Source organism: Schistocerca americana, chromosome 1 (assembly GCF_021461395.2).
Source record: "Schistocerca americana isolate TAMUIC-IGC-003095 chromosome 1, iqSchAmer2.1, whole genome shotgun sequence".
Classification (NCBI taxonomy): Eukaryota; Metazoa; Arthropoda; class Insecta; order Orthoptera; family Acrididae; genus Schistocerca; species Schistocerca americana.
This window is the reverse complement of record NC_060119.1, coordinates 894,162,004-894,175,534: the sequence shown is the minus strand read 5'-3', so window position 1 is coordinate 894,175,534 and position 13,531 is coordinate 894,162,004.

Sequence of the window (13,531 nt, the reverse complement as noted above, 5' to 3'; positions counted from 1 at the left end):
AAAAAACACAGATAATAATTTTGCAATTTTAATAGCACAGATAACTCTTCTCCATTGTTAAGTCTCTGCAATTTTTTCTGATTTTTTTTTCTTTACTCGAGGCAATGCTATAAGGTTCCTGCCCAATTACACACTTGGAAATCGCCACATATTCGGAAATAAACAGTGAAATGTTTGTGACAAGTAAGAATATGATTTTAGTGCTGCTCGTTTCATTTGCAGAAATTTAGCTTGTCCTCTTAGCTTCCTGTCTAATCACAAACTCAGCAACTGCCACATATTTAGAAAGAAACAGTCAAATATTTATTTCATCTTCTGTTCTCTAATCAGATGGAAATCTTAAATAACATCAGATATTGCAGAACACACTTGTATTACTTTCATAAGAAAGTTTCAATAACACTAAGATGAAAAAAGTGGTATAATATTTAGTGATATGCAAACTTACGATCTTCAACTTCATAAAAAACAGCGTCGTCCATAGCACTGTTTTTTAAACTTTTTAAAAACATAATGAATTACAACGTTATACAAGAGTTACAACATACCTAATCACCATTCTTCAACCAGTTACACTAATCAAAGAATCAATTTTGGAAAAAAATAAACAAAATAACGGGGCAATGTCAATCAATATTTATATCCACAGCATGAACTGATTTGAAATTTCTTTTTCCTTAGCGGTCGCACGGCTCCAGACTGTAGTGCCTAGAACCGCTCAGCCACTCCTGCCAGTTATATTGGTGTGCTGCTTGATCTACTTTTAGATATAAATTAGGAAACAGAATTTTAGGAAGGTTATTCGTATTAGCCTATGAGATTCTGTCAAAGACAATATTAAGCACATTTCCATAGTCCTTTTTGTGGTCTGAGTACTTACATAATTTTGTGTAATTCACACTTCATATACGTGTGGAATTCAATTATATTGTTATCTCCCAGATCATTAATGATATAGCCCACATATTTCCCATTAACCAATAAAAGGCATTGTTTTTAAAATGGGTAAGTTTTGAGCCCATGGACTGTAGAGCATTGTAGGTGCATAAAACGTATCGTGAAGATCTTGTAGCTGATCTCTGAGCAATGTTCAGTTTTCTATATTACCTGCACATGCAAATCTATGTCTACTGTATCCACAAGATTGCATTTCTGACAAGGTTTGTTTGGCTAATCCCAAAACATACACCTTTCATTAACGGTGACTATATTATTTGCAGTTTTATACCATTCTGTAGGTATTTCAGATGAAAGTCCATCCATGTTGATGCTTTTCGATACTGCATTTCATTCGACATTTGAGTATTTCGTTTCTATTTTTTTCCCTTCATGTTTTTTTCTGTCAAGTATAACGTCTCTGGCTATTATCTGTTGCAAAGTAGTGATCTCATTGTTGAGATAACTTATTTCCACAAAATATGTCGTTACATGCTGGCGCCGTCAGTTTATTTTTTGCGCATCTAGCTGTATCTGGAGACATTTTGGCCTGAGAATTTCAAATGTAACACTGTCTACATCTTCTTTTAAAATAGCAGTGATCCTTATAATCCTGCTTAGCTGAGTGGTAACGTGCTTGCCTCACATGCAGCGGGCCTGGCTTCGATTCCTGGCCAGGTTGGAGATTTTCTCCACCTGTGGACTGGGTGTTGTGTTGTCATCATCATCATCATCTCATCCTCAGCGATGCAAAAGTTGCCCAATGTGGCATCACCTGAAATCATACTTGCAACACGGCGCCTGAACTTCCCCGGACGGGGCCTCCCGGCCAACAATACCATACGATCTTGTTTTTCATGTCGACTAATCCTAAACCTTCATTTCTGAGGTCTAGTGTGGCTGTTTATGTGTCTACTTTGAATACTTGTCCTCCCCACATGTAGTTGGTGATGGCTGATATAATCTTCACGGCTATAATTTTGGGTAACGAAAACAGTTGCGTCTTGTAGTAAGCTTTTGAGAGAATCATCATCATCTTGGACAGTTTCCAGCCACTGGCTGGGTCTGTCGGGAACACAAGCCTCTCCATCGTGTTCTGTCTTTCCACCATTCCCCCTCTTCCACCTTCGTCCAGTTCTCTCCTCTTCTCGTCACACATTCCTTCACTCCCTTCACCCATCTATCTCTTGGTCTTCCCCTGGGCCTCTTCCCCTCCAGTTGCAGATCAATCCTCTTTGGATTCTTCCCTCATCCATTCTCTTCATGTGTCCATACCACTGCAGTCTTGATTTTTCTATCCTGTCCTGTACTGGTTCCTCCTTTAGTCTTTCCCTCACATACACATTTCGCAATCTGTCTCGTCTTGTTACACTTAACCTGCTCCTCTGGAACTTCATTTCACTAGCTTGTATTCTACTTTTGTCGCTTTTGTGCATTACCCATGTCTCACTTCCGTATGCCAATATGGGGACAAAGTAGGTTCGGTATATAATTCCCTTGGATTTCTGTGGCACCTCCTTGCTCCAAATAAGCCCCCTAATGCATTTGAAGAACTGCCCTGCTTTTCTGCACCTTTCATTTATTTCCATTGCGTTTCCCCCCTTACTTTCAATCATGCTTCCCAGGTACTTGAAGTTCTCTTCCACTTGTACTTTTTCCCCTCCACAAGTTATATCCACATTTGGCCTATTCTTCTTCCTTGTTGTGACAATTATTTCACTTTTTTCTTTGCAGAGAAATGCATTCCATATTGTGCTGCCGTTGCCTCCCATACATCTAATTGCTCTTGCACCTCCTTCTCGCAATTTCCCCATAACATCAGGTCATCAGCAAAAAGCACTGCTTTCATTTTATGATCTCCAATTGCATCTGATACTTGCTGTAGGATTTCATCCATAACAATAATAAACAATAAAGGCGAAAGTGCACTTCCCTGTCACGGCCCATTTTCCAGCTTGAACCATGCAGTACGTTCCCTCCCCACTTTCACACAACTCTCACTTCCCTCATACATTTTTCTGACTTTTCGTGTTATCTCTTCATCTATCCCTTTTGCGTTCAGCACATCCCAGAGTTTGTCCCTATAGATATTGTCATATGCCTTCTCAATATCTAAAAAGGCCATGATTAAGTCCTTCCCGTACTCATAGTGCCTTTCCTGCAGTTGCCTTACCGCAAATATGAGGTCCGTTGTTGATCTTCCCGGTCTGAAACCATACTGCTCCTCTTGCGGTCTACTTTCAATACTGCTTCTTATTCTCTTCTCCAGGATCTTTTCATAGATTTTTCCACAGTGGCATAGCAGGATGATTCCTCTGTAGTTCTCACATCTCCTTTTATCCCCTTTCTTGAAGATCGGGACTGTAATTCCTTTCTTCCAATCCTCAGGAATTTTGTTCTCCTTCCACACCACCCTCAGCACTCTGTATAGCCACTGGGATCCTACTTCTCCTGCTGCTCGTATCATATCCACTGTTACTTCGTCCCAACCTGGTGCCTTGCCCCCTGTCATCCTCTTTATGGCTTCTTCCACTTCATTCAAAGTTAGATCATCAATTTCCCCACTATTATAATCGTCTGCTGCCTTAGGCTCTCCATCGCTGTTAGTTACCCTCTTGACGGCATTCAACAGATCTTGAAAGTACTCCTTCCAAATCTCCTCCACAACTCTTCCATTATTATCCATGATCCTCAGGCACTCGCTTCTGTCGTTCCTCTTATTTTTTACCATGGTGTAAAGTACTTTTTTGTTCCCTTCACTGTCCTCTTCTAACATTCTTGTCCATTTTTCCATCCACTTCTTCTTCTCCGCCCTTACTATGGTCTGTGCCGCTTTCTTGCTTCCCTTATATTTTACCCTAGCTTCCTCTGTTCGGGTCTGGAACCATTCTCTGAAGGCTTTGTTCTTTCAAAGTACTGCCTCTTTACATATGTTGTTCCACCATGGGGTTTCCTTACTTCTCCTCTTTGTGCTAGTTCTTCCGCACACAGTCTCAGCTGCCTCAACTAGAGCCCTCTTAAAATCTCCCCATTCTTCTTCCACTGTTCTCTGATCTTCCTTTGGCAGCTTCTTCCTGATCAGTGTCTGGTACTGGGTCCTCCGTTCATCCTCTTTCAGCATCCATGTCTTCAACCTTTTCTCCTGTATGTCTGTTGCCCTCCTATCTTTTTTCTCTCTCAGGGTGGCTACCAACAGCCGACGGTCACTGTCTAAGGCCTCAGATGGAATGACCTTAACATCTGTGAGGCTGCTCATCATCTGCCTATCCACTAGTACATAATCTACTACTGAAGTTTGGGACCAGTCTCCACTGTACCAAGTTATTTTGTGGCTACTTCTCTTCTTGTACCAGGAATTTGCGATCGCCAGCCCCTTCCTCTTGCAGAATTCCAGCAACAATTTTCCTTCTATATTTCGGTTCCCCCAGCCCTCTGGTCCCATTATCTCCTTGAATCCTTTCCTGTCTGTGCCAACATGTGCATTGAGGTCCCCTATTATAATCTGATTACCTCCATTTAGCTGCTTTTGCATGTCATCTTCAAATTCCTCCTTCTCCTTTTTTGTACACCCCACCTGTGGGGCATATACTTGGATGATTTCAATGCTTTTTCCTTTCACTCGTACTCTGGCTTTTATCATTCGATCATTGATACCTTCCACCTCCTCCTGCAGACCCTCTCTGGCCACTATTGCCACTCCATTTCTTCCCCTCTCATTCCCTATCCAGTACAGTTTACATCCTTTACTTAGTGGTTTTTCACCAACTCCTCTCCACCTAGTCTCAGCAAGTCCCAAAATGTCCAATTTCCTCCTTTCCATCATTTCTACAATTTCTTCTAACTTCCCAGTTAGAGTCCTTACGTTTAAGGTGCCCAGTCGTAAACCATCTCGTAATCCTTTTCCATTGCTTGGTCGGTTTCCTTTAAATCCGTTCCGTGATCCGAGACATGTTCCCTTTTTGAAAGCAGTTGATTTATCCACTACTGGCTTGCTAGGCCTATCGCAGCTTCACCAGAGCCCCGTTAGCCGTCACGTTTCAGGGTTCCCATAGGGCCTTCCCAGCTACCGTAGCGGTCCTGGGGCACACGAAGTCCCCGCTGTACATCGCCCCTATAGGCAGTCCCGTACTTTGTGCCGTTGCCCATCTCCCACGACTTGGACGAGGGGTTGGACTTATGGGAGACTTTTGAGAGAATGCAGCTGTTAATTAATTTTACTCTGTGCACTTGGTTTGTATTACAGTACAGATATTCTCTTGTGACTCCTTGAATTTATCCTGACGTATTTTTCCAATTAATAGCTATCATCTTCATTCTTCAAGTGCTCAGAATTGTTCCAAAAGCTTTACTTTGACTTACTACTCTGATGTGCTCACCCAGTTTGGTATGACCTGTCCTTACCTCTTGCCGCACATGGATAGCTCTGACAGGTTTAAAATGCCTGTGAACCCAGGCCTGCCGTGTAAGGAGACCCTGGACATCAGAATAATAGCTATTATACATGACCTAACATATGTCAATGAGGTAGGGGTAACCTCTACTTTAGATCAAACAGACGAACTATTATTACCAGTATTACATATTTTTTATCTAATAATCGCTACTCAGAGCGGGTTCAGGTTGCGTATTTGTCGATGAAAACACAAGAAAAATCTTAATGAACCTAACTTCAGACAAGATAAACACATGAAAATTTACGAAAACAATTCTTACAATAGCGTAATCTCAAGAAAAAAAATACTAACGCAACTTCAAGTACACTGAACATTCGAAAAGTACCTCAAAATTATTACACTGACAGTCTTACAAAATCACGTTGCCGAATGCCTTACTCGAATTTAAGCCCCAAGAACACATGTGCAATACCTGGCTGACATGGACATGATGGAATGAGGAAGACTATGCAAATCAGCTGCAATCGGAAGCAGATCTGAAGTGAACACACTCTAGTGACTATGAGACTCATCGCCTGAGCAACGTGGTATTTACCGTGTGCAGACTGCGGCGACGAAGGCGGCCGTGGTCTGTTGTGGTGTGTGTCGGCAGCAGATACGATGACGCCTTGTGAACCTGTAGCCCTGACAGATCTTCTATGACCCTGACTGGATGCACAGTCGTAAACTGCTCTAGGTTTTCGACAGGTGAAAAACTATGTTTTTCCCTGGCCAAATCAACAGGCTGTCTCCACTCGTTAAGGTTGAGCAACGTGTACACTGTTGCCCTCAAATGTTCAGCAGAACTTAACAGCACATTAGTAGCTCGTAATCTCCAGTCTGGAAAACCTCGTTAACACACACAGGTGTTCACAACAGAATGTCTCTTCCGGAGCCGCAGTCCGTCTAGTGTACAGCCCCTCTGGGAAGAGAGTGTCCCCTGATTACTCAATCGTAATTGCTGTATTGTGACAGCTGTCCCCACCATATTGTGTGTTCGCCTCCAGCTACAATTAGTGTCGGCCAACGAGTGCTTTTGCTGCAACTGTCGTCGTTTCTTTGCCCAACTGCAGAACTGAGGCGCACGCTAGTTTCTCAGTCCAATGAGCGTTGACCCATCTTTTTTTCTACTTAGTAATAAGCTCCGCCCAAACAGGATCTGTTCACGTGAACATCATGCGTCGTTCTCTCCAGTATCACGTGATTTTTGAATGTTTACCAAAAATACTGGTGACTCACAGTGTTGTCCTCTATTCTGCATCTCCCGCTGCATTCCTGCGTGATTTTTAAGTTAAAAGGCTTTCACAGAGCAGGTGTGGGTCTCACACCCTATGCATATGAGTGTCACGTGAATTTTGTTTATTTTTAAGCTGCTGACGCAGTTTCTGCGTTATTACTTTTCCGCGTAAATGAAGAGCTGTGTTCTCCTTTGAGACCACTCCAAAATGGATCCCATATTGCGTTAAAATGTTTACTTCAGTGCAGGTGTGCGTCAGATGACTGACCTAACAGTGAATCGTTGTGCGGTTGTCCCCGCCGACAACTGCCAGGTGCCGTCCGCGCGCCGCGTCCCTCATTGAATCTGCATGAATACTTTCACTTTGCTAAGGATAATTGAGCCCACAAAGGCATGGCTAAAATCCTGTAGGTGCTGAACCGATATCAGACTGGCACCATTCATGTATTTAAGGCACGATATTCTCTGCATGGCCACCACAAATTGTCTTTCTCTGGGACTAAGTGCAAAGAAGAGGAGTATAGGCTGCCTGATGGACGAACAGATGTGAAAATTACCGAACTATCAGTTTAATAAGTCACAGCTGCAAAATACTAACGCGAATTCTTTACGGACGAATGGAAAAACTGGTAGAAGCAGACCTCGGGGAAGATCAGTTTGGATTCCGTAGAAATGTTGGAACACGTGAGGCAACGACTTATCTTAGAAGAAAGACTAAGAAAAGGCAAACCTACGTTTCTAGCATTTGTAGACTTAGAGAAAGCTTTTGACAATGTTAACTGGAATACTCTCTTTCAAATTCTGAAGGTGGCAGGGGTAAAATACAGGGAGCGAAAGGCTATTTACAATTTGTACAGAAACCAGATGGCAGTTATAAGAGAGGAGGGGCATGAAAGGGAAGCAGTGGTTGGGAAAGGAGTGAGACAGGGTTGTAGCCTCTCCCCGATGTTATTCAATCTGTATATTGAGGAAGCAGTAAAGGAAACAAAAGAAAAATTCGGAGTAGGTATTAAAATTCATGGAGAAGAAGTAAAAACTTTGAGGTTCGCCGATGACATTGTAATTCTGTCAGAGACAGCAAAGGACTTGGAAGAGCAGTTGAACGGAATGAACAGTGTCTGGAAAGGAGGATATAAGATGAACATCAACAAAAGCAAAACAAGGATAATGGAATGTAGTCAGATTAAATCGGGTGATGCTGAGGGAATTAGATTAGGAAATGAGACACTTAAAGTAGTAAAGGAGTTTTGCTATTTGGGGAGCAAAATAACTGATGATGGTCGAAGTAGAGAGGAAATAAAAGGTAAACTGGCAATGGCAAGGAAATCGTTTCTGAAGAAGAGAAAGTTGTTAACATCGAGTATAGATTTAAGTGTCAGGAAGTCGTTTCTGAAAGTATTTGTATGGAGTGTAGCCATGTATGGAAGTGAAACATGGACGATAACTAGTTTGGACAAGAAGAGAATAGAAGGTTTCGAAATGTGGTGTTACAGAAGAATGCTGAAGATAAGGTGGGTAGATCACGTAACTAATGAAGAGGTATTGAATAGGATTGGGGAGAAGAGAAGTTTGTGGCACAACTTGACTAGAAAAAGGGATCGGTTGGTAGGACATGTTTTGAGGCTTCAAGGGATCACAAATTTAGCATTGGAGGGCAGCGTGGAGGGTAAAAATCGTAGAGGGAGACCAAGAGATGAATACACTAAGCAGATTCAGAAGGATGTAGGTTGCAGTAGGTACTGGGAGATGAAGAAGCTTGCACAGGATAGAGTAGCATGGAGAGCTGCATCAAACCAGTCTCAGGACTGAAGACCACAACAACAACAACAACAACGTGGACGAACAATGCCCTGCTGCAGCATGGTCTCGAATTCAGCCTTTGCTACAGCGAGTAGATTAGATTAGAGATTAGATTAAATTAGTACTTGTTCCATAGATCATGAACACGATACTTTGTAGTGATGTGGAACATGTCAGGTTAATAAAAGGTGCCTATACAAGTTATTACATTACACAAAATATTACATGACACTTAATATTTTCAATTTCATTTGTGGGCGTTGGGGAAATTACCCACTTACTATATCCAAAAATTCATCTAATGAGTAGAAGAAGGAGTTGCCATTAAGAAATTCTTTTAATTTCCTTTTAAATGTCATATGGCTATCTGTCAGACTTTTGATGCTATTAGGTAAGTGACCATAGACTTTTGTGGCAGCATAATGTATCCCCTTCTGAGCCAAAGTTAGATTTATTCTTGAGTAGTGAAGATCATCCTTTCTCCTAGTGTTGTAGTCATGTACACTGCTATTACTTTTGAATTCGTTCAGATTGTTAATAACAAATTTCATAAGTGAATATATATATATATATATATATATATATATATATATATATATATATATATATTGTGAGGCTACAGTGAAGATCTCTAGCTTTTTAAATAACTGTCCGCAGGATGATCTTGGATGAGTTCAAGCAATTATTCTGATTACACGGTTTTGTGCAATGAACAGTCTTTTACTCAATTATGAGTTACCCTAGAAAATGATGCCATACGAAAGCAGAGAATGAAAATTAGCGTGGTAAGCTAATTTACTGAGATGTATATCGCCAAAATTTGCAATGACCCTAATAGCATAAGTAGCTGAACTCAAACGTTTCAGCAGATCTTCAGTGTATTTTTTCCAGTTTTGAATATTCTACCTTAGCTACCGATTTCTGATAAAAGTCTATATTTATTAATGGTGTCATTCTATTTATTGTGTGGAACTGTATGTACTGTGTTTTGTCAAAGTTTAATGAGAGTCCATCTGCAGAGAACCACTTAATGATTTTCTGAAAAACATCGTTTACATCGTACAGTCGTTTACATCGTACAGTCACTTTGGGGTCAAGCTGACGTGGACAGCATGAGGTGGGTGGGCCAGGCATAGTCCTGATGTTGTTGACTGTGAAATGCTTGATGTCCTTTGGTGCACCAGGCGGGTAAGCGAGCTCCAGAAATTTGTCCATTATATCTGTGTATGATCTGGAGGGCTTCACTGGTTTATGCTCAAGAAAGCAACTGGCCGTTGCTGTCCTTCTGTTTTCAGAATTGTTGTCGAGCTGCTCAGGTGGGCATTCACGATATTACCTAATAAGTTGTAGTGACTGAGGAAATCGACACCCAGAATTGGCCTTTTGGTGTCAGCCACAGTGAATGTCCATGTGAATGTGCGGCACAGACCAAGGTCTAAATTTCAGTGAAGAGTGGTGTATGGTTTTATTGTAGAACTGTTTGCCATCGTAAGAGACAATGCCTCAGCCTACCATTGGTCTTTTAGCATAGATTGGGGGGAAAATTGACAAACTGAAACCCAAGATGACAAATACATCACAGCATGTTCATTTACAAAGAGACGCCTGGATATTCTACTGCAGCCAGGTGCGCCTAAGCCTGGTTGCAGCTGGCATTTAGGTTCGAGCAGGGAGGTCGACACTTCGTCACATTGTTGCCAAAGTGGGAACAATGCCAGCAAAAGCATCTCAGATGCTGTTCTGACATTATCGGCATACTGTCAGCACAGCTGGTACTGTACTGCCGGTTGCGCAAGCCATGTTGGTGGTAGTGGGATTTGCTGTTGCTATGGCACCTACTGCCCTTTGTCTATGAGTGCGCCAACTGGTCGACTTGTGTACTGAGTGCTGCTACCTGCGCGGCCAAGTCCTGAAGTTGGTAGTGCGTGTTGATCTCCAAGCTGGTAGCTGCAGGAGACTATGTCACTGTGGAGTCAAATCTGCCAGTGCTGCTACAGCATTGTAGGCGGCCATGGCAGCAAAACTGGGCGCCATTGACAGTGTATTATGCACCTGATTAGTCAAGTTCACGATGGCGTCCAGCTGCATTTGAGTTTAGGCGGCAATGATCACTTATACTTGGGCTGGGAGGCTGTGCATCCAATCAGCATGCAACAGTGACACCAGGACCATGTCAGACTGTGCAAGGCTCCGCAGGAACTGAGGTGACCTGCACTGCTCTTGGCGCAGTAACTGATGCACCCGAGTTCCTGTGAAAATGAAATTCGCCAGATTAACTCCTCTTTTAATTTCTCATACGAAGACTGCATTGGTGGGGCAGAGATTGCGTCCCACACTTCGGCTGCATAGACTTGGTGTAGGTGGCTCATGACATGTCCAAACATGATGAAGTCGCAGGTGATGTTGTTGCTCAGGAAACTGCTTCCATTCAGCTGAACCAAATGATTGGATCACAGGGCCAAAAGGGCAGCAGCTTAACCAACACCCTTGCTGTACTTGCTGCCACTCCCATAATAATGGTAGGCGTCGCTGTGGCTGTGTCTTGTGAATGGATGTTTTCCTCAGCTTGTTGCGGGTGAGCGGAGACTGTAATTGCGGAGAGTGCCTGCAGCTTGCTCTCCAGCCTCTGGATGCGCACTAGCAGCTCATCTATTGTCTTTTGTCTACTGTCTATTGTCTTTGGCAATTCTTCCAAAGTTGTCATCTTGCTTTAGCAGCTAGTTCTCGATAATCAGTTTAAAACAAATCACTTTTTGTATGCGAGGACATAAGAGTTAGATCACTCACAATTGCACATCACTCACACCAATGAAATTTCATCATCACACATGTAGACTTGTAATCACATTGCAAGCCCAATGAACTGGAGATGTCTGGGTATCAGTGCCAACACATCAGTCGTGCAGTGAACTGACTTTACTATCACACCCATGCACTTTGTTCAGGATGTAGGCTATGGTGATGGTGTGATAACATGAACTGGTAAGTATACGTTTGCTGAAAATTTATTCATTCTGTACAAATGAGTAAACAAACAAGTGAACAAAAATGAAATCAGATCTCAATTAGCTAGTCATCACAATGACTAGGTTTCTTAACAGTTCCACTCACACACCGATCCCAGAGGGTGAAGACTCATGGTGAAGAGCGCCTCATTTGACTACATGAGCAGAGGAGAACAATGGACATGTGTCTGGAATGAAACGAACCTTTTTGGCGATAGTGGAGCGTCATGGAAGCGAAAGCGGAAATGGATGGATCGTGTCAAACAAACTCCTGTACGCTCTGTGGGGAGCCTGTGTTAAGTTTGACCCACATGGTCTGCAGATTGAAGTTATAGACGCTCGAAAAACCCATGCCCGCGCCCATGTGCGCCACACGTTGCCATAATTTGGTATATTGGTAGATATGCACACCAGTGGACGCATCTAGCTTTGGCTAGCGGCTTTGGTCCGTTCACCCATTTCTGCAGCATGGCTGCCACTATAGAATAAATTTTGAACCAAACGCCTAAATCACACGGTTTAATCATAACCATTAAACTTAACTTTACTATTCAAGACCACATATATGTTGAAATATTTGTCTACTAATATCTAGGAGAAACATGGGACAATGTAAAACTTTTTCCATTGACATAACATATAATGGCGAACTGGTAGGTAACAAGGGAAGCAGGTGATTTCTGCATCCTGCTGTAGAGTGGTAGAAGCCTATGGTAGTATTTACACTTCATCCCACTACAGCTCATGAAAATGTCTAACCAAGAAACCAGGGAGTCTGATTTAGGGAGGGGAATCGAGTTTAGGGCAATTTCTTCCAATCCTTACTTGGTATAAATATTTGCTGTCTGTTTCCAAATATGTTACAATTTCCGAGACCCACATACTCAGAAGTAGTAGCATTATACATCTGTAGATCTCTTTTTTCAAGGATATTGGACATGTCAAAGTATTTACAATTTTAGACCAATTTAAAATAAGCTAATTCGTATACACATATATTTACAGACTTCTAGTTAGACATAATCATTAGATTTACTCCTGGTGTACAATTCTTTTTTTACAAATAACTTATCAAATAATGTAATGCCACGCCATTCACTCATATCTGAGTTATTGTGATGGCTGGCTAATTGCGATCTGATTTCATTTTTGTTCACTTGTTTGTTTACTCATTTGTACAGAATGAATAAATTTTCAGCAAACATATACTTACCAGTTCATGTTATCACACACTATACACACATTGTTTCATAACACTTCACTCACTGCACACACACACACACACACACACACACACACACACACACACTGGTGACCTCTGGGCCATTTGCTGTACCACAACTTCCCATTTGCTATCCTGAAAAACTGAGTCAGCATCCCTCCATAATGAGTGAGATGTTGAGCTGAGAAAGAGGAAGAGGTGTTAGTATTGTGCTATGCATAGCTTGGGGGTAAGTATTTCTAAAAAAAAAAAAACCAAGAAGGAAAAAAACATAAAGTGAAGGTGTTATGTGGAATGTTGAATATTTTATTGTACAGCATTTTTTTTATCAAACCCCTGCTCTACTTCATCTAAGTAATCCTTCAATGTATAAAATGTATTGCATAACAGGTACATTTTAGCTGCCTTTTTAAACAAGTATATTTTTGCAATTTCTTATTCTCTTTTGTTAATTTGTTGTATAGTTTTATTCCTCGATAGAAAATGCTGTTTTGAGTGTTGTTTTTATTTTTTCTTGGTAAATGTAAGTTGAGTCTATCTCTTGTTGCACAGTCATGGACAGAGCTGTTTGTGCAGCAATTACCAATGTTATTTTTGAGAATGCTGAAAGCAGGGTAATGGGCCAGTTATTTTCTATGTCTTCTGCATTACAAGCAAAGGTACAACTCTTGCCTGTTTTAACTGCTCTGGAAATGTCCCTGACGTGAAGGATTCGTTTATTATATTTGTTAAGGGGCCTTGTATAATCCCTATGCATTGTTTCAGTACACACATTCGTACTTCATGTAAGCCTACTGACTTTATTTTTTAGTTTTTGAACAGTTTTATTGACTTTATTCTCTGTGGTTGGAAGTAACATAGTTGTATGTAGTGCAACATTATTTACAGGTGTTATATT